Below are 21,468 nucleotides of genomic sequence, written 5' to 3'. Positions count from 1 at the left end.
GCTCAACACCAGTGGTCACCCCCTCATTGGTCAGGTCTGACCATAAGCAAATCACCCTTGACATTCACATCCCACCCCCACCCCCACCCCCCAGTAAGGAAACCTCCTTAAAAAACTTCTCCAAAACCAACTTCATGCTACTAAAGTCAGAAGTGACAAACTTCACGACACCCACACAGACGGGTTCTGGAAGTTCGATTGCAGAATCCTACACTTAGGCACTGTATGAGCACATCCACTCGTGTATGAATCGTGCCATCCCAAATAGAACCAAGATGCTCTTATCCAAAAAAAGGAAGCCAATCTGGTGGTCCCCTGCTATAAACAAACTATACAACAGAAGGAAGAATCTGTTGCAGAAAAGAAGAAAATCCCAGGATGCAAAAACTCCCTCACCAGCCTCAGTAAGAAGCTGAGATCCCTCATAAAATCCTCAAAAGCTAGTTATGAAAATAAAATTGCCAAAGAATCCAAAGACAACCACAAGGCATTCTATATTTATGTCAAAAATCTAAATGGCAATGCTCAGATCTGTTCTGAGCTACAACAGAATGGCATTAAATATACTGATCCCAAGGATATTGCCAATATCTTGGCAGATGAATTTAGTGCCAACTTCACCCCCCTCTCACCCCCTAAAAGGCCCATCTCAATACCAAAAGATTGCCAAATTCCAGTAATCACGGCCACACAGGTAGAAACCACACTCTCCAAAGCTAGGAATACAGCATCCATGGGACCAGATGACATCCCAGGCTGTGTAATACATGAACTACAAAATGAACTGGCACCTCACCTAAGTGTCATGTTTAATCATAGCCTCACCTCAGGCTTCATGCCCACTGAGTGGCGCACAGCTACAGTTATCCTGCTCCACAAGGGAGGATCTGCCTTGGATCCCGGTAACTACCGTCCCATCAGTCTGACAAGCCTGATCTGCAAGGTCATGGAACGCATCATCATGGAACTTATAAACAAAGATATTGGCAACCTTCAAACACTGGACCCCACCCAGTTTGGGTTTGTGAAGGGCTGATCTTTTCTCCTGAATCTGATTGACTTCTTCAAATCAGTCTTCAGAGCTGTGGATGAGGGTAAGGTGGTCCAAACAGCCTATCTGTACCTTGCTAAGGCCTTCGACACCATCCCCCACTCTGGAATCATAGATAAACTTACTAAGCTGGGCATAAATCCCTATGTCACTCGATGAGTTGCCAACTGGCTTACTGACAGAACCCAGACTGTAAAAGTAGCCGACTCCAAATCCAGCTCCAGACAAGTGACAAGTGGAGTACCTCAGGGTTCAGTTCTGGGACCACTCTTGTTTGGCATCTACTTCTCTGAAGTACAGGCCAACACTAAGGGACTCTGGCTAACAAAGTTCGCAGATGACTGCAAACTGGGAGCCATTATTGAATCCCCATATTATGTGGATATTCTACAAAAGAGCCTTACAGAAACAGATGTCTGGTGACAGAGCCATGTGCTCAAGGTTAATGCCAAGAAATGTATAGTTATCCCCTTTGGAAAAAAACATGTACCCATGAATAACCACATAGGTGGCAGGACACTAAACATCAAAAGTGTGATGAGAGACTTAGGGACACAGGTGGACAGTGGTCTCACTTTCGATAACCACATCGCCACAACAGTGAGGCAATCCTTCTATGTGGCAAACCTCATCACTAAGGGTTTTTCATCCAGAAAAAAGGAGGTCATTGTCCCACTGTACTCATCCCTCATTAGACCCATTATAGAATATAATGCCCCATTTGGTATGTACATCACAAGACATCTGCAACAGCTGGAAAGGCCACAGAAATACCTCACTAAAAGAATCACAGGCTTAAAGCAGATGCCATATGTTGACCATCTAAAAAACTCCAGCTATACTCTGTGGCATATCGTCTACTCAGAGGCGATCTCTGCTTAACATACAAGACCATGTCAAACCCTGAGCTGTTGGACATGCTCCATTTAAAGAAATCCCAATCCCTCAGAGCCACACGCTCCATGGATCTAAACCATGTTATCACAATAAACAAAACATGCTGGAGGGATAGGTTCCTGACCCAGAGACTCCCCATACTCTGGAATAGACTGCCCATACATGTCAAGCAGAGCGCCTCATTGGCCCTCTTCAAAAGGAACCTTGATGATTGGATGGGAGATAGGAAATTCACCCCGGGGATCATGTCAGTCGCTCTGTTAGACAGGGGTCCAGAGAAGTAAATATTGTGGGAAGAAATATACAGGGAATTGTTATGGCTAGGCTTGCATAGGCCCTAGGGCCAATAGCCTAGTACCAACCTATGAACAAGTGTTATGGAGAACAAAATGTTTTATAGTCATACATGACTACACAACCATTTCCTACAGACCTCCCAACATCTTCTCCCAAACATACGCTGATGAAGTCATCTGTTATAAAGTGTTCTGCAACAGTGTAAAAGTCAGACTTGCACTATGGCTCTTGTGTTAAGTACTGTGTTCTCTAGCTTATGTAACTAGTTAGGTAGAGGTTCTAATTGCTTTGTAGTCTACTTGTGTTTATAGTCATAGGAGCATGGGTCTGTATCCTACTGTCATCACTTAAGTGTCATGAAGTGCAAAGTTTTACAGTTGTACATGACCACACAGCCATTTTCTTCAGGTCTCCCAACATGTTTTCCAAACATACACTGTTGATGTCATCTGCCATAAAGTGTTCTGCAACAATATAACAGTCAGACATGTGCAGTTATGCTTGCATTAAGTACTGTGCTTTCTAGCTTGTGTAATTAGGTAGATGTTCTAATCTAACTGCAGGCACCTTTGATGTGTGTTTGCTTTTAGTTAGCTGTCATTGTGGAGAACATTTTAGAGCAGCATATGAGACACTCCTACTGACATCTTCTTCTCAACATACACGCACTGATGATGTCATGTGCCATAAAGTGTTCTTGATAATATGAAAATCAGGCTTGTGCTGTGGTGCTTGCATTAAGTACAATACTTTCGCTTGAAAGTGCAATCAGCATGTGTGTGTGTGTGTGTGTGTGTGTGTGTGTGTGTGTGTGTGTGCGTGCGTGTGTGTGTGTGTGTGTGTGTGTGTGTGTGTGTGTGTGTGTGTGTGTGTGTGTGTGTGTGTGTGTGTGTGTGTGTGTGTATGTCTATATGTGCATGTATTTGTGTGTGTGTTCATTCAACTCTCAGTTGGGTGACAATTTTAGAATGGCATGTGAGTCCACAGCTATGTCAGACACTACTCCAAACATCTTCTTGTCAACATACGTTTATGATGTCATTCTCTATAAATTCCACTCTGACACTATTTAAGCCAAACTTGTGCCTTGCTGCTAACAGTAACAACTGTTTTCTGCAGCTTCTGTAACTAGATAGGGGTTCTAATCTCACAGCAGGCAACAAGAGTATGTGTTCATTCAAATAACATTATGGAGACAATTTTACACTGAGATGTGACTCCATATCTGTGTCAGATACTCCTCCCAACATATTCTTCTCAGCATATAATGATGCTATCATCCTCTATATGGTGCACAATGACACTGTTAAGGTCAGATATATGTGGTGGTGCTAGTCTTACACTGTATGGAATTCAGCTTCTTAATGTTCAAATCTGACCTCAGTCATCTGCTGTGTGTGTAGCAGGTGGCATATTACAGTCATTGTATGATCTTTAGAATCTCTTTTCATTTGACTCCCACTCAGGAGAACCTTTAACATAGCCCCATGAATCCAACATCCCTTTTTTCCCTCTATCCACATAATATCATTTCTGCAGAAGACTGAAGAATGTCATCATCTCAAAAATGCAGACACACCTTGTGAAACAGAGTCCTTCCATGACTCTCTGCAAACCATCTCCAGATCATTGCATGCGTGATTGCTAATTCTGTCATGGGATGGTGTACATGTCACATATAAACAAAGACAGTATGTAATACAATCAAACACATACACACATATGCACATACCCTTGCTATCTTCCATCATATAGATATTGCAATTTTTGTTTAAATGCCATAATAATAGATAGGATTTTGTATGATGTTGGCCATTAGCAAGTAATGTCCTATGACCCTAAGAACATTGTACATGTCAAAGTTGTTCTTATTCACATGTGCTATGTTGAGATGTGCCTGCATGGTAGCCCTACAACAGTATATTCCAATCTATGATTTGAAGTAATGTATTGATGGTGAGTGCTGCCATTTGATTACATATTCCTTCCATAACAGTTGTAGTAATATGCCTCCTGAGAACTGTTGACATGAGTGATGCTATGTATACTTTGCCTTACTAAGGCATGTGTTTTTCTTAATGGAGTATACCAACATTCTACTCTATTTTCATTCAACCATCACAGTGAAACTTGTAGTACAGCACATGTGTGCATGTGTATACCTACCATAATTAAATGATCTATAATATAACATGAATATAATATCACATTGATTACATGGGCACATACGTCTTGTTTCATTACATGCTGTAATGCTGTTATATACACAAACATATAATGGCGACCTTGGGGAATTTACTGTATGTACAACTGTGCTGCTGTTCACAAAGATTATTGAGATGGTCCCCAGCAGAACTGTCTGTCTCTCAGCATTTGTGTCAGTAACTGTTCTGCATGAACCACATCCACCTTATTTGTAATGTGTCCATATATGGTATGAAGGCACTCACACACAGCTTTTCATCAAAAAAACATATAGTCATGTGATGTGCAATTGATGCAATTATGTGACAGAGCTAGAGCTGTATGAATGTGTAAACAGTTCCATTGTGTGATATGTGTCCGCACTGGCCATCACCCAAAATATACAAGCAAACATTACTTAGCTTATTTTCTCAAGAGAGTAGCTCATCTGTGCACTCTCTATGACTAAAAACACATCATCAATAGACCTTGACAACATCACAGGTTTCCTTTTAAATAACTTAAAACCTAATCTAGCAGACATAGTTGGATCCCTCCTTAACCACAGCCTTCAGACAGACTATGTTCTAGCAGAAGGATGTACAACAACAGTCATCTGTCTGAACAAGGGGAACAATCACCAGACCCAGGGAATTATAGACCTGCAAGCCTGACTCACCTCATCTATAAGGCAATCAAAAGAATCATCATAGATCTTAGTGAAAAGGACACATGTAATCTCCTAAATGTGTACTCAACCCATTTTTGATACATTAAGGCTATATCATGTCTGTTAAATTTGGTTGACTTCTTCAAGAGGGTCACTAAGGGCATGAATGAGGTATAGACTGTGCATCCCACCTAACTTGACCTGGCCAAGGCATTTGACACAAATCCACACTCAGGTATTAAAGAGAAACTGTCTCAACTGGGTATAAACAACCTACGTCACCAAGTGCATAGCAAAATGGATCACCAACAGGACATGTGCTGTCGCAGTGTGTGACTTCACCTCTAGCAAGAGGCCAGTGACTAGGCTCATACCACAAGTTTGTTTCTCTACTAGACCCTTTCCTGGTCATTATTTAATTTCAGAAGTCAAGACTAACATAGACAGCCTTAGTCTGACCAGCTTTGTAGATTACTGTAAATTGTGAACAGTCATTGACTCCATGAATGCTATTGATATACTGCAGAAAGTATTAACACACAAGAATGATTAGTGCCAGAGTCATGGAGACCACTAAATGAACAAAAAAGTATAATTATTCCCTTTTGGAAAGCAAATATCCAAGCTAATTACAATATAGCCAGCACACCCCTATGAGTAAACCCAGTGGTGTATGATCTGGGTACTCAGGTAGATAGTAATTGGGTCTTCAATCACTATGTATCCACAGTGGTGAAAAATCCCTTGTATGTGGCTCAATTCATAAGTATGGTCAGCCCATCCTCATCAAAGGATGTTTTAATTCTATTGTACTCAGCCCTCACCACACAAGTAATTGAGAACAATGCACCCTTTTGCATATACCTCACCATGTATCTGCAACAGCTGGACCAACCACATAGTTTTCATACAATGAAGATACATGGTTTAAACAACAAGTCCTATGTGGAAAGATTGGAAGGCCTATCAGCGTATTATATCTCCTACAGACTAATAATGGTCTAACTGTGTCTGGCCTAAAGGACATTCTCCATTCTGGCCCTGATGGAAATGCTGCACATTGTTAATGCAAACTGCATGAGGGTCACTCATTACAAGGATGTTAACCTAGGATCTGACAAAAAATCATGTTGGAAGGCTAGATACATATCTCAGACACTACTCCATCTCTGTAATAACTTTCATATTTATGTAAAGCAAAGGGTTTCCTGGCCCTCTTCAATTGCAACCTGGATCAATGGATGGTTAATCGTAATTGTGGTCCTGGTCTTGCACCCATGTCCCTCATGGATAGAGGCAGTTGGTATTAGATAACATAGCATAGGCTCATACCTGTATGAACATTGTTTACATAGCTATTGAAAATTGTGAAACTCATGTTAAATATGGCTAGGCTTTTACGGGAGCATGGGACATTAGCCTGGTACTCTCCTACGCACCTATAAACCTAGAAAGTTCAATTGTAACCTAGGTACAGTTGTAATGTAACTGTACAGTGTCACAGACATACCAGTACATCCCATTAGCATTACCACTTGATAGTTTCCATGAACACATATACATGAATGTCAGAATTTCATGGTAGTATAAAATTTTCCATGGCATTGTCAGGGAGACAGTGACTGTGTGGCACAAGTCTTGGGTATGACATGTGTAGATAGAAAGTGTGCTCCATGTACTGTTTAGTATATGAACAATATCACAGTGATAGCTTCCTAACTCATTGATGCTAGAGTTTGCAGTGCTGAAGTTTCTGTGTACATGGGCATAACTGATGCATTGCCATCCATCTCATATAGTGTTTTACCATTCAATATAATGGATCACTTCTCGATGGCAGATGCTGCAGGCAATATCCATTGCTATTACATATGTCAGATGCATGTAATTCACAGCTATGTGTAGGGAATCTACTCATAATAGGGTGTTGTTTCTAAGTGTTGCTATCCATACAGCCAATACCTATATCATCTAGTTATGCTTTACTCAAGTGTATCGCTTTTGGCGCATTGAAATCCCACACATCTTGTTGGCCTTGCATAACTATTCTTTTGGATGTATAATCATTAAATTTGACACTGCAGACTTTCACTCAAGGTGTTCTACAAGATGCATGTGTGATACATCTTTCTGTGATGCACGGAGTAAATACACAGCTCACTGACAACATTGATGGCATGGGTTACATTCTTGCAGGTGTGGATTGTGATTTATTTGTCATGCAAACCTTTCAAATGGCCAGGATTCCCCCTAAGTTAAACTACAAATTTAACACTGTCCTTTGTAACCCCTCCAAATAGTGATAATTTTTAAGGAAGGTCTGTTGAATTCCCCATATAGAATACTGACAAATCATTGCAGTTGTACAAGTCTGTTTCTACAGAACATGTATAATAACTTACAATCACATATTCTGTCAATGTCACAGATTAATGGTGGTATCATTAATTGTCTTCAAAGGAAAAAACAAAAAGAAGCTCCAACAACCAAGGCGGTCTGAATAAAAGCAGTTTTAATCCACACAGTAAGTGCTTTCAAACACAAGTTTTTTCATCAGACTGAATAAAAGAGCATCATACAATTCAAGTTAATATACTATTACACAGCCAATAGAAACAATGTATTAATCATCTAGATAAATCTCTAGATTCCAAGACCGGCCTTAAAAAGACTCTGTCATTTAACTCTGGCTTCCTATCTGCACACAACTTACAAATCCAATATAATTCCCTTTCTTCAGTAAAATGAACAAAATCACCACCTTTTAGTCCTTTGTACATAATTTCTATGATCTTAAACTTAAAATAGTGAGAAGAACCTGATTCAAAAACATGCTTAGCTTAGGCATTTGTTAAATCATCCCTTTTTATAGCATATTTATGCTCGCAAATACATTCATAGAGCATTCTATTTGACTTCCCTAAGTAGAAACTTTCACATAATGTGCATGTAGCTAGATAAATATTTCTAGTTCTACAGTGTGCATAGAGATTAAACTTAAACTTCTATCTAGATATAGGGTGTATAAAGACATTGGCTGTATCAATAGAGGGACAGTGTCTACAATTCCCGCAGGGTAGAGTGCCAACAATCTGATCATTAATAGGCAACTCTGTATGCATCAACTTAGAATCCCTATAGCACAGTCTACGTTTAAGGGATTTCTTACTTTTATAAGTAAAGTTGGGTTTAACATCCACTATGTCTCTAATCCTATCATCTGTAATTAAGATGCCCCAGTTTGCATCCACTACATGTCTAACCCTCCTAAAATCACTAGCATAGGGTAGAACCAATGGCATAGTATCAGGTTTCCTAGTAGCAGAGTTGCGATCATCTACTGTCCCATCTAAGAAATAGGGAAGGGCCGAAGTCGACCTCAAAACTTTTATATCATCCCTCATAGTGCTGATCTCACTTATACTATAGCCCCTAGAGGCAAAATAAGTAGACAGTTTATCTAAATCATTACTAAAGCAATCTTCTGTATTATTTGGACAGAAAATCCTCATCCCTTGAGTTTTCATGATATTCCTATATACATGGGATGGATGCATACTATCACGCCTCAGAATATTGTTTCTCCTACAGGGCTTTCTGTATAGTCTAGTTACAAAGTCGCCCTCCATGCTTTTAGTCACTTGTACATCAAGAAAAGTGATTTCTGTAGATAAAACATGACAAGTAAACTTTAAAAACAATGTGGTAGTGTGTAGATAATCAACAAACGCTAGGAACTGCATCTCAGTCTCTCCTCAAAACAAGACCACATCATCTACAAACCTCCTGTAAAACAACAGCGAGGTCTCGTATACACCATTAAGAACAAATTATTCCTCCCACTGAGCTAATACCATGTTGGCGTAGCTATTGGCACAAGAAGTGCCCATAGCTACCCCAACTTTCTGTAGATAGCATCCATCCTGAAACATAAAGATGTTGTTCTCAAGGACAACTTCAAGAAAAAGACATGTAAGATCAATTTGCTTAACACTGTAATCACTATATTTAGTTAAGAATGATTTTATCATGCTAATACCATCCAAACTGGGGATACAATTGAACAAAGATTCAACATCCAATGTGACTAGAAGGCAATTGTTTAAATCAGAGGCATTAGCCTGTGTAAGCTGATATAAGTCCCTAAGAAAATGCTTAGTATCATTAAGCACTGTAGTGACTTTACTAAGAATTGGGCACAGCTACAATTGCTAAACTACATAGGCGTTAGTTAAATAAAGGTTCACTCTAGTCCTCATGTGTATTCAAGAGCACGTTAACGTGAAAAATAGGTTCTACTTGGGTTTGAGCTAGAAGTTGGGTAGAAGAGAAAAAAAAATGTAGGCTCAACCAAGGTTTAAGTCCATATGGTTACAGCGCTACTAATTCCCCTTGCAGTGGACTTCGATTAATAAACTCAATTCCATTCACCTCAGGATACAGAGCGATCATGAGGTACCAGAGGTAGATTGTATCAGCCCCAGGTAGTTAGAGCAGTCACAAGTGGGCAATCAATGTGCAGCACAAGCCTACACTAAAATAATGGAAATGGCATGCAAAAATAGGTTTTAGAGTATAGAGGGGTTGCTTGAGGTCACCTGTAGCAGCTCCACATGGAAAATGCTAAAACATTAATGCGTAGAAGGTGCAAAGCCAGCCAACACAAAAAAGTTACAATAGCCTGGTGAATCTTTCACTTAATAAACAGGGTGTACTCATACAGCTAACCTACAAAAATGCAGTAAGTTACAAGCAATAGGTCATTACTTACAAAAGTTGAAGATGCTGGTGCCAGGAGCTCACAGCAGCCAGGGATATCCTAGGTATTAAAGATGGTGCCAAGAGGGACAACTAATAATTATAGGTTATAAGAAGGTTAGGAATCCTGCACAACTTAAAAACTAAGTAAATATACTTCATAGTACACCATGGCTAATATTAAACAAAACGCATGCTTTTGTATAGTTTTACTTTATATTGGGGAAAACAAGGAATTCCAAAGTGCTTTTCTCTTTTTAATACATAGATTGAAGCATTTAACAAGTGATTAGTAACAGGGAGGCACTTAAAGCATCCAGAACAATTATGTATAATTGAACTTTTCAGCATAGAAGTAACACCTTTGAATTCAATTATTACCTATAGGACAGAGCAAAGCCTACTGTGTATTAAATTGAGGCTGGACAGGTTTTGGAATATGTTCTTCTTTTGGCTTTTCCCAGTTAGGGGTCACCACAGCAGAACTTCGGTCAGCTAATGCTTGGCAGTAGATTTTTACGGTGCCGAGGTGCCAGCTCGACGCCCATTCACGCATGTCTTTCGAATGCCACTCGACTGCAGGGAGGACATGCAGACTCCACACAGAAGGTGCTCCAGCCGAGAATCAAATGGGAGAATCTCTTGCTGTGAGGTGACAATGCTACCACTGCACCACCGTGGCAGATTTTGGAATATAATTGCAAGAAAAACTTAAATACATTTAAGGCCTTATTTCTTGTTTATTGTGTAGAAATATGAAATGTAAAATCCATTTTGTACAAAAGTAGAGCATTTATAGACAAACAAATGCTATTCAGCATGGGTAAACTATAAGTATGAAGGCATACTTTGAATAAAAATATTAGGACAGTGCATAAAAATTTACAGAGGTGGACTGCAATTGTCCCTACTTCTAGAAATGTAGCTAAAATTAGGAGGGTTAATGCTTTTCTTGATTTCATGTGTGTGTTTTCATTAGTGCACATCTTTTATCCCAGCCTTAATAGCAAATTTAATCAAGAAGATAATGTTATGCATTAAAGTAAGGAAAAGCCACAGACTGATTGTCCTACAGTGACCTTAAAAAAAAAGACAAAAAGAATTTAAACACAAATATTTCATCCATACAGCCTAATCTTGAGGTACATGGTGCACTTTATCATATCACCTTTAGCAACAGCTGCCTGGTCATAAACATATCATTCAACTGTCCAGATTTTCACAGAATGTCCAAACTTTGGTTTGTCCCTCATAAAAATAGCGGCTTTATGGCAAATCATTGAGAATTGAAGTCACTAAATAATGACAGACATTTGAGTTCCAAACTTAATGGTGTTTAGAAAATGCTAATCAAAAATCTATTATTTCATCAACTTTTTTAAGTTCATTAGAGCTAAATGTAAAAGTGACCCTGAATTTGAGCCTTTGTCCCCTCATTATGTTTGACTTTATCCAGATTTCTTACAATTAGAGGTTGAGGGGTATATTCATAAATAAGTGGAATAGAATCACTTCCCTGAAAAGCACACTCCAAAACCAATAGCTCTTTTATGCATGATTAGGGGAAACAGAACCCTCACAGTGCAATAAAAAGAGGAGGAGGACCTTATGTCATTGCATTTTATAGTTACCATCTCAAAGGATAATCAATTGTGGTTGTAACTTTTATTATTTCAGGCTGGTTTATAAATAAGAAAGAGGCCATTGTATGTTGACAGCTTCATTAGGAGCTGTTTCTAACTGTGCCACTAAACAGATAATTGTACTATATGAGCATCTCCTTTAACGGAAGACATTACACTAAGTTTCTGTTTTAAGGAATTCCACTCTGATCACTAACATAATCCAGTTGAGCACCCCCCCCCATCCCCCCAGTCAGCAGAGGCCCAGGAACAAAAGCTCTATATTATATACATTTCCACAGGAGATTAGCAAGAATTAACAGTAAAAATATACAATATCACATTGAAGTGCGTATAATTTAATGTGTAATTGCCGCATCATATGCAGTATGCATTATATACAGCATGTTAAGCTCACGTGCCTCTATAAAATATTAAGGATTACTTTACAGCTCATAATATATAGTCACATTTTCATTTTAGTACACAGACTGTAAATGAGGCATATGTAAATTTACCACTACTGTGGGTTAGTGGTTTAAATATATACATTTCCGATATATGTATTAAAAAGAACTCTTGGAACAAATCTTTAATATTATTTTGGCGTAGCGGTTCCTATCCACTTTCTGTCAGGACATTCTGTATGTGTACCAACACATTCTTGGATTAGATAGAAAATGTAGAAATAATACAAATTATTGGCTTGAGTTGGTTTATAATTGTCTATTGTAGATGCTTTTATGTTTAATTTTTTGTGATTTTATTTTCCTGTACTTGTTTAAAATGATATTTATTCTTAATGTATTATAGGGAAATTCAAAATGGAACTAAAACATTGGAAGCAATATTGTACATAATGTATATAGTGTGTGAAATGTATAATGGTTTTGCAAAACAATAAAAATGATTATTGAAAGAACTCTTACATAGAAACACCTTAAAATGCTTTTAACAGTAAGCATTTTTGTCTTTCATTTTTGAAGAAATTTTCAAAATGAATCCAGTCATAAAAAATCTGCACCTTAGTATGCTAGAATATTTTTAGTTTTCATTTTTTTTTTAATTTTCTTTTCTGTACTTCTATTTAGTCCTTGTAAAGAGACAAAACACTTTTCAATGGGATATTTAGCAGCACTGTTTATCAAAATATATGTCAATTCTTCTTGGTCTGAACAAATGTTTGAGTATTTTGATGCCTTTCTTACTAATCTACTATCCTTAAATAATTTGGAGGAGTCTGTAGTCTTTACTTCTACTGCTTACTTACTAGGAAAATTATCAAAATCGTCATTCAGACAATGTTTCAGGATTTTCTGGATTCTTGTAGCTGTTGGGAAAAGCCTCATTTAGACAATTTTTCTGATGTCTCTCTGAACTCTTCTAGGCATTCCTCCTACCTGATGGTTTATCAAATATAGCACCTTTACTCATCAGTGCCTCTTTCTGGGACATTTTCATTTAAAGCAAATGTCCCCAGTTTATTTTTAGAAGCATTCTATCTCAGAAATAACAATAAATATCTCGACTGCTCACGTTTTGTAAGAACTATTATTTTATGTACATTTTATGCACATGCAGTTTTTCCCCTTTCCCAAAGAAAATAGGTACCTTCTTCTTGTGTCATGAAAGAACTTTGGTCAAATTTGCTTTAAGCTGCAGTTGTACTGAATGTATGCATTCAGCCTGTAGTAAGCAACCCAAGGCGGTAGTACCTGACCCATCAATACTTCTCTAGGTGATGTAGTGTCACAATGCAAGGAATTAATCCTACATTAAAACCAATGCAAAGGTTCACTGGAGTGCCAAATAAGGGCCTGAGTCCAAATGAAGCCAAATAGTTTTATTTCCACTGAACAAGCGATAAAAACAAAGGAAACAAGTTGCATTAATGCTAACACTTCTTGATACGTTTTCATACACCTTCCTCAGATGCAAATACCCTCTGTTAAAAATTCAAAGCTTTTATATACACTTGTTAACTCTGAAACGAATTGACTATTATACCATTATCCAATAGGATTAATCCCTATATAATACATTAATTGTTTGTAGAACTCATAGCAAAAAAACTATGCTTTTTGTATTATAAAACAAATTTGCTGAAATAGAAGAAACGAAACTACTACTTCAGATCAAGAACAAATATCTTGATCTGTGTAAAAAATATGACTCTGCTTCGATTGTGAAGCCAATTAATGATATGCTTGAGAATGCTCATGTTTATTCTCGCAAGTTAATACAAATCAAGTTAAAAAGTTATATAGAGACAGACTAGATTTTTCACGAGGCCACGTCTTTATGTGGCCAAGAGTGGCTAACAATAACAACAGGGCTAATATTCAAACCCCTGCAGTTGAGTCAACCAACCAAGGAAGCATCACGGAGGTTCCCACCAGCCGTTATGACAACCTGCACCAATCGAAAGTCTGAAGACATCCAGGAAATGGATGAGGGGAGGGCTCAGATAACTAGTGACCTCGGTTGTATCATGCCGAATACCGAGACAACAGTGGTAAGAAGGAAAACTATTACAACCACAGCACAAGTTCATCAAGAAGTAACTGGCGAAGCTTTGAAAAGATGCAATCCTGATGATGGCATCCATACTTCTTTTTTAGAAAGCCTACGACCTCCAGGTCTGACTTTTCCTCTTCCAACCAGAAACAGGTCTATAAGCCGAGGAAGAGGTGGCTTGAACCAGGGACAGCAGAGAGGGAGAAGCATGACCAGAAGCAAAAGCAAGCACCCAGAAGGAATCGTGAGTCTGTACACGATAAAGAAAGCTTTCATGAACAGCAAAAATTAATAGTTAATTTATCAACCTATCATATCCAGATATGAATGTAATGTGCTGGAAAAAGGACTTTCTTTCATTCCGTCTGCTGACTCTGACATTACTGAAATCGTATTTGACATTAAGTTATTTACACGCAATTTAATGTTGAAAATTATGTATGCTAACAATGGTGAAAATGGGGAATTTATGTTTAAAAAACCAAGCTCTTTTTTACCCAAGTTAAATCCTTTGGTTTCTGCATTTGAACAGCTATGTTTAGATGATGTTTATAGAGTGTTTCATGAAAAAAATCACACCCTAGTAGTAGCAGACAGTGCAATCTATCCAAGGATGAATTTACAGCATTAAATAATCTACAAACGAATCCATGTATTAGGGGCGGCTCGTCCTATCAGACTGCTGGACTGCAGCCCCCCCCCCACCTACAAAATAAAACAAAAAAATATCTGTGAAACAAAAAATTTATGACTGCCTTACCGGCAGTCCAGATAGGGACAAACAGGTACCCAGCAAGCATTGCTGTGAGATACCATGATTCTGTGCGGTGACAACCGCACCACACAGAGGAGCTCCGGACTGCTTCAGCCACAGTCAGAGCCAATAACAGGACTGAGCGGCTCTCGCAGGACTTGCGAGACTTAGTGCATGCGCGAGAGTACTGATCGGTCATTTGGTGAAGGAGGAGCATGCAGGATTTAGTAGCAGCAGCATGCAGGAGTTTACTTGGTTAATCCTGGATTGGATGTACCGGCCTGGTCGTATGCAGGAGGAGTCGGTGGTCGCTGGATTGGGTCGTGCAGGAGGAGTTGGTGGTCGCTGGATTGGGTCGTGCAGGAGAGTAAGCTGATTGCTGGGCTGGTAGGAGTGTGTGCGGCCGGGTCGTCGTATGCAGGAGGATTTAGTAGCTGATCAGCCGGGCCGCATGCAGGAGGATTTAGTAGGTGGTCGCTGGATTGGGTCGTGCAGGAGAGCTGATCGCTGGGCTGGTAGGAGTGTGTGCGGCCGGGTAGTAGCTGATATGGTGATCGTTGGGCTGGTAGGAGTGCGTGTGTGCGCGCGTGTGAATGAAAAAGACAGAAGAAGGGACTGTGTGTGTGTGTGTGTGTGTGTGTGTGTGTGTGTGTGTGTGTGTGTGTGTGTGTGTGTGTGTGTGTGTGTGTGTGTGTGTGTGTGTGTGAAAGAGACAGAAAAAGGGACTGTGTGTGTGTGAGAGAGAAAGAAAGAGACAGAAGAAGGGACTGTGTGTGTGTGTGTGTGTGTGTGTGTGTGTGTGTGTGTGTGTGTGTGTGTGTGTGTGTGTGTGTGTGTGTGTGTGTGAGTGAGAGAGAAAGAAAGAGACAGAAGAAGGGACTGTGTGTGTGTGTGTGTGTGTGTGTGTGTGTGTGTGTGTGTGTGTGTGTGTGTGTGTGTGTGTGTGTGTGTGTGTGTGTGTGTGTGTGAGAGAAAGAAAGAGACAGAAGAAGGGACTGTGTGTGTGTGAGAGAGAGAAAGAAAGAGGCAGAAGAAGGGACTGTGTGTGTGTGTGTGTGTGTGTGTGTGTGTGTGTGTGTGTGTGTGTGTGTGTGTGTGAGAGAGAGAAAGAAAGAGACAGAAGAAGGGACTGTGTGTGTGTGTGTGTGTGTGTGTGTGTGTGTGTGTGTGTGTGTGTGTGTGTGTGTGTGTGTGTGTGTGTGTGAGAGAGAAAGAAAGGGACAGAAGAAGGGACTGTGTGTGTGTGTGTGTGTGTGTGTGTGTGTGTGTGTGTGTGTGTGTGTGTGAGAGAAAGAAAGAGACAGAAGAAGGGACTGTGTGTGTGTGTGTGTGTGTGTGTGTGTGTGTGTGTGTGTGTGTGTGTGTGAGCGAGAGAGAAAGAAAGAGACAGAAGAAGGGACTGTGTGTGTGTGTGTGTGTGTGTGTGTGTGTGTGTGTGTGTGTGTGTGTGTGTGTGAGAGAGAGAGAGAAAGAAAGACAGAAGAAGGGACTGTGTGTGTGTGTGTGTGTGTGTGTGTGTGATTGTGTGTGAGAGAGAAAGAAAGAGACAGAAGTAGGGACTGTGTGTGTGTGTGTGTGTGTGTGTGTGTGTGAGCGAGAGAGAAAGAAAGAGACAGAAGTAGGGACTGTGTGTGTGTGTGTGTGTGTGTAAAATGCCCCAGTTATTATAGACTGGTGGCTAGGGAACAAATGGTGTTGGGTAGAGATACTCAGGCTTGAACCCTGTACCTTGTATGCAGGTGTTAAGGACCTGAATTCCCTACCCACCACCATTTGTAAAAAAATTGCAGATTTTTGCCTCCTATTTGATCTGATCTGTTCCTCATAATATCTGTGGTTTCTAAATGTTGCAATGCTTGATACTTGATGGTGCAGTGGTAGTATTGTTGCTTTATGGCTGCAGGTTCTTGGGTTTGATTCTTGGCTGGGGTGCCTTCTGTGTGGGGTCTGCATCTTTTCCCTGTGTTTGTGTGGGTTTGCTTTTGTGTCCTCCCATGTTATAAAGCCATGTCTGCATTATTTCTTCCTGGGCCTCTGCTGAAAATTGTTTTTTTTTTGTTCCAAGTCAGATTGTCCTGATTAACAAATGTTAAATAAAATTGACAGGCATTTGAATTTCAGACTTCATATTCTTCAGAAAATACATAGTAACACGACCTTTTATTCTAGCAATTTTCTAAGTTTATAAGATGAATATTTGAAATGTGTCCTTATTTTAGGGACTGTATTGCCCCATTATTGGCTTTGTCCAGGTTTTTTGTGCTAAGGTTGACAACTATGGCAAGAACTGAATTCACTGAATATGTCTGAGGGCTGTATTCCCCCATTACTGGGTTTGTCCAGGTGTTTTGTGCTAAGAGGTTGACAGCTATGATGAGAACTGAATTCATTAAATAGCCATTTAAGTTTCAGTCTTCCTCTCTTTCACAAAGCAGCTGATATGGCATAGTGGTATGTTGCTCTGACTCTTTTGCACAGGGACCTGGCAGTAAAATGTATGGTGGTAACACAGCATTTTCTAAAACTTTCCAAGATTATACAAGCAATGTTTAATGTGTCCCTGGTTTTTGGCCTTTTGAGCCCCCCCCCCCCAATAAATTTGTCTTTTTCCAGATTTCTTGTGCTGCAAAGTTGAGATGCAGTTGAGTATTGAATAGATTTTACAAGGAGCTGAGAGCTGCAGGGGAAGAGAAGTTTAGTGCTGCTTACGGAAAATCAGCTTGCAATGTTAATAGCACAACAGGTTGTGTACTTGCTTTTGATGCAGAAGGTTGTTGGTTCTACTCCCACAAGGGGTGAATGCTGCTGTACTGAAAAAGTTGATACTAACTATGAGCCTGTTATCTGTTTGCCATCCATTTCCTATCGCAATATTATTAGCTTATCATTTTTAATGTAATATAGGCAATTTATTCCTCAGGGGCATCAGACACTTTATTTTTCGATGAAACAATGAAATATAAAGGTTTTTGCTAGCAGCAACCTCTTCATTAGTTACAGATTTATTTAATGTGGAATTATTTAGATGACTTTTTTTACTTCAGAGATTGTGCATATTTACTGATAATGGTGGACTGTAGAATTGTGCATATTTACTGATAATGGTGGACTATAGAAGTTTGAGTAGACTTTGATGAAGGAAATGTTCTGAATTGGGTAGTTTTGTCATTATTGGTGCATGCATTTTGTTTCATTGTTTACTGGAAAAATATTTAAAATAATAGGAAGATGTATCAAAGAGCATATGTATGTTTCATATGCAAGGGGCCTATGATTTGAAAACAGCCCAGAATTAATCTTTATCTGCCACTGGTAAAATGTATTTTCTTTGAATGTGGGTTTCAGTGCTGTTTCAATGAATGTGAGTTTCAAGGGCAGAGAAGTTTTGATGCTAAGTTTGTTTAGCAGATGGCTTGGTGTTTGTGCTGTAAAATGCAAAATAAAACTTTCAAATGAAGTCCAAATCATCATGGAAGTAAATCAGTATGTGCATTAGTGTTTATGGTAATTGGAGTGAAATAGCCAAGTAATGGGATCATTGGAATGGCTGCAGGAGGAGGCTCCATTTGACCATGATTTTGTTAGGGGGAAGGGTGGCAAACTTAGACAGCCCCAGCTGAACTATACCTCCCAACTGTCCAGATTTTCAAAGAATGAATAGATTTTTGCTTCTTGTTTTTGGTTTGTTCCTCATAAAATTTGTGGCAAATCATTTAGGAATTAAGTCACTAAATGACACACTGAGTTTCAGACTTCATAACCAATGCATGCTAAAGTAAGACTTGTTCTATCAACTGTCTCAGTTTATACAAGAGCAATTTTTAGTACTGTTTATATGTTCCCCCAATATATTTGGCCTTGTCCAGATTTACTGCATTAACAGGTTGAGAGGTACATACATGCAAATTGCTTTATAGAATTAGGCATAGCCAAACCTCTCATCTGTCCCTGATTTTGGCTCAAAATGTTGCTCTTCCCCTAATAATCCCTCCGCAAAATAGCAATTTTGGAAGAAAACATGGAGGGTTTACAATTAAGAAATAACTGTAATCATAGTTATAGATTACTTTTTATTTCAGAAATGCATGTAGATTCTTTTATTATGTCAGCTGCTCAAGTTAGCAGTACTAATATTAAAGTGTCCCTTCTTTGACAGGTTCCCAGCTGTATTGTGTGTCTATTTTATATTTTTACATCACATTTTTGGTCAATTTTTCATAAAATTGTGTTTTTTTTGGCAAATTAGTGACAAATCATTAAAGACTGAAGTTAGAAAATGACAGACATTTGAGTTTCAGATTTCATACCATTCAGAAAATTCATACTAATGCAAGACCTATTCTATTATCTTTCTAAGTTTATAAGAGCAATATTTTTAAAAATTGCCCTTGTTTCTGGGCCTTTGTCCCACTTCTTTGTATGGCTTTGTCCAGATTTCTTGCTCTGAGTTTGAGAGGTATGACAAATGTGTTAGGGTCATCACAGTCAGCCAGAGACATTTCAAATTGTGACATACTTGTTGCACCCCACTCCCCCATGTAGTGACTCTGGATGTGTCGAAGCAAGGCAAGGAGTAGTTATGCAGTGTAAATGTGCAGGGTATCCCCCCATCCAAGGTAGACACAAGTACAGGAGTGGCTTTTCATCTGTCCTTGATTTTTGCAGAATGGTCTGGTTTCTGTCATATTTTTGTACTGTTGATTTATGCTTATTACTCAGTGCCTGTTGCTCCGTGTTTAAGTAGCAATACTTTAATGACCATCAGTTGAGCTTGGCTGAGATTGTAAGATGCAAGCAAGCTTTAATAAGCATACTGTTAAAGAATTGCCAACATTGAAAGCCTTTCTGTTGTTGCCATGTAGAGAATATTTAACTAGATAATGTATAAGCCTTGGGTATTGAAATGCATATGACAGTATTTGTAATAAAGGACAGGATTACATTATTTTAAGAAGCTCATTACATTTGGAGACTTCCAATCATCTCTGCAGGCTTTACCCATAAACTAAACAGAATGCCAATCGTGTGGTCCATAACCTGTACAGTAATCCTTTTAAGCAATGTATCTTGAGCTTATTTCTTGTTTGCTTTTCATTTTTTACTTTGGTCATGTTTTCCCCATGAAACAAGTAGATAGTTGTCAGGCAGCAGGTCTTTTTGGATAAGGAACATTTTTACAAGTGGGGCATCAGAGATTTCTACTTTCAGCATGTTACTTGGTACTTTAATAAAGCTGAATATAAATTATAATTAGAACTGCAGTGCAAGAAGTGGTTTGAGTTGAGTGCTGCTTGTTTTTCTTATACTTGATTTTGACTGGCATTCCATTAATGTATTTAAAAAAGTAATTTTATTTTTTCATGCCTCACAACCTTTTTGTTTCCATCTAGATATTAAGTAAGCTGTCATGCAGCCAATGCATTGAAATATTTTTATTCTTCTACACTTCATTTTGTCTTTATTGGACTCTCATAATGACGGCTTTGCACCCACGGCAGTGTATTTAGTTAGTTTTTTGTGGTTTTGAGCATAGCTCCCCCCTTCTAGTTGGCCACACCCCTTCCCATTGACCCCACCCATTCAGCTGTCTCCTGCAGCCCCCCTTTGATTTGAAGTCACCAGCCGCCACTGCCATGTATCATGATACGCCCTGCAGACAAGGGAGGACAGATTGTAATTTTGGATAGGGAAGACTATGACAGGAGAATGCTTGTTTTATTAGATGATGACACATTTTATAAAGTTATTACTTTATTACAAGTCAATAGAATGGTTGAACATGTGCACAATAAGCTAAGGGAAATAGCCAGGATTGGTCTCATTGATGAAAATGTATTAACATATTTCCTTATATTTAACCCCACTACCCCAGTGATTCAAGGATTACCCAAGGTACACAAAAACAGGGAAAATCCTCCTATGAGGCCCATTGTAGCTGGAAGCAACTGGTGCACTGAGTCCATATCTATTTTTGTGGAAAAATTCCTTAGGAATCTTATTAAACAGTCAGACTATATCTTGAAGGACAATGAACATTTTGTGAGAGACTTATATAGATTTGCATGTGAAAGAGAGCAACAAGCCTGCAAACAACAAATGGTGTTAGTTACCCTTGATGTGGTGTCACTTTTTACTGTTATTCCAAATGACTTTGGGATTAATAGTGTAACTCAGTTAATGCTTGAAACCAGGGAGTATGATACAGATATGGTGGACCTAATACGGTTATTACTAGGTCTGGTACTGGAGAATAATGTATTCATGTTCAGGGATAAGGTCTATTGGCAATGTAACGGGGTAGCCATAGGAACATCATGTGCTAACAGTTACGCGAATGCTGTAATGTCGAAATGGGAACAAGAGATTCTGGTCGTGGGTGACTTTAAAGATGACATTTTATTTTTTTGCAGGTTTGTAGATGACCTCTTCCTTTTATGGGGGGGTCAATAGAACAGCTAATGATGTTTGTAGATTACATCAATGCTTCAACACATTTCCTTTAATTCACCATGAACTGGTCATACACTGAAGTTAGTTTTTTAGATGTCTCTATTATACAAGAACTTAATGGTGCACTGAGCACTAAAATGTTTAGAAAGGGTTGTCATGTGAACAGTTTACTGAGAAAAGATAGCATGCACCCTCAATACATTTTTCGGAATGTTGCACAGAATCAAGCTTACAGGGCCTCTAGATTGAATGCTAGAGAAACAGATTT

This window comes from Protopterus annectens, chromosome 2.part0, assembly GCF_019279795.1.
Source record: "Protopterus annectens isolate FY-2018-M chromosome 2.part0, PAN1.0, whole genome shotgun sequence".
NCBI lineage: Eukaryota > Metazoa > Chordata > Ceratodontiformes > Protopteridae > Protopterus > Protopterus annectens.
Note: the sequence above shows the minus strand (reverse complement) of the source record.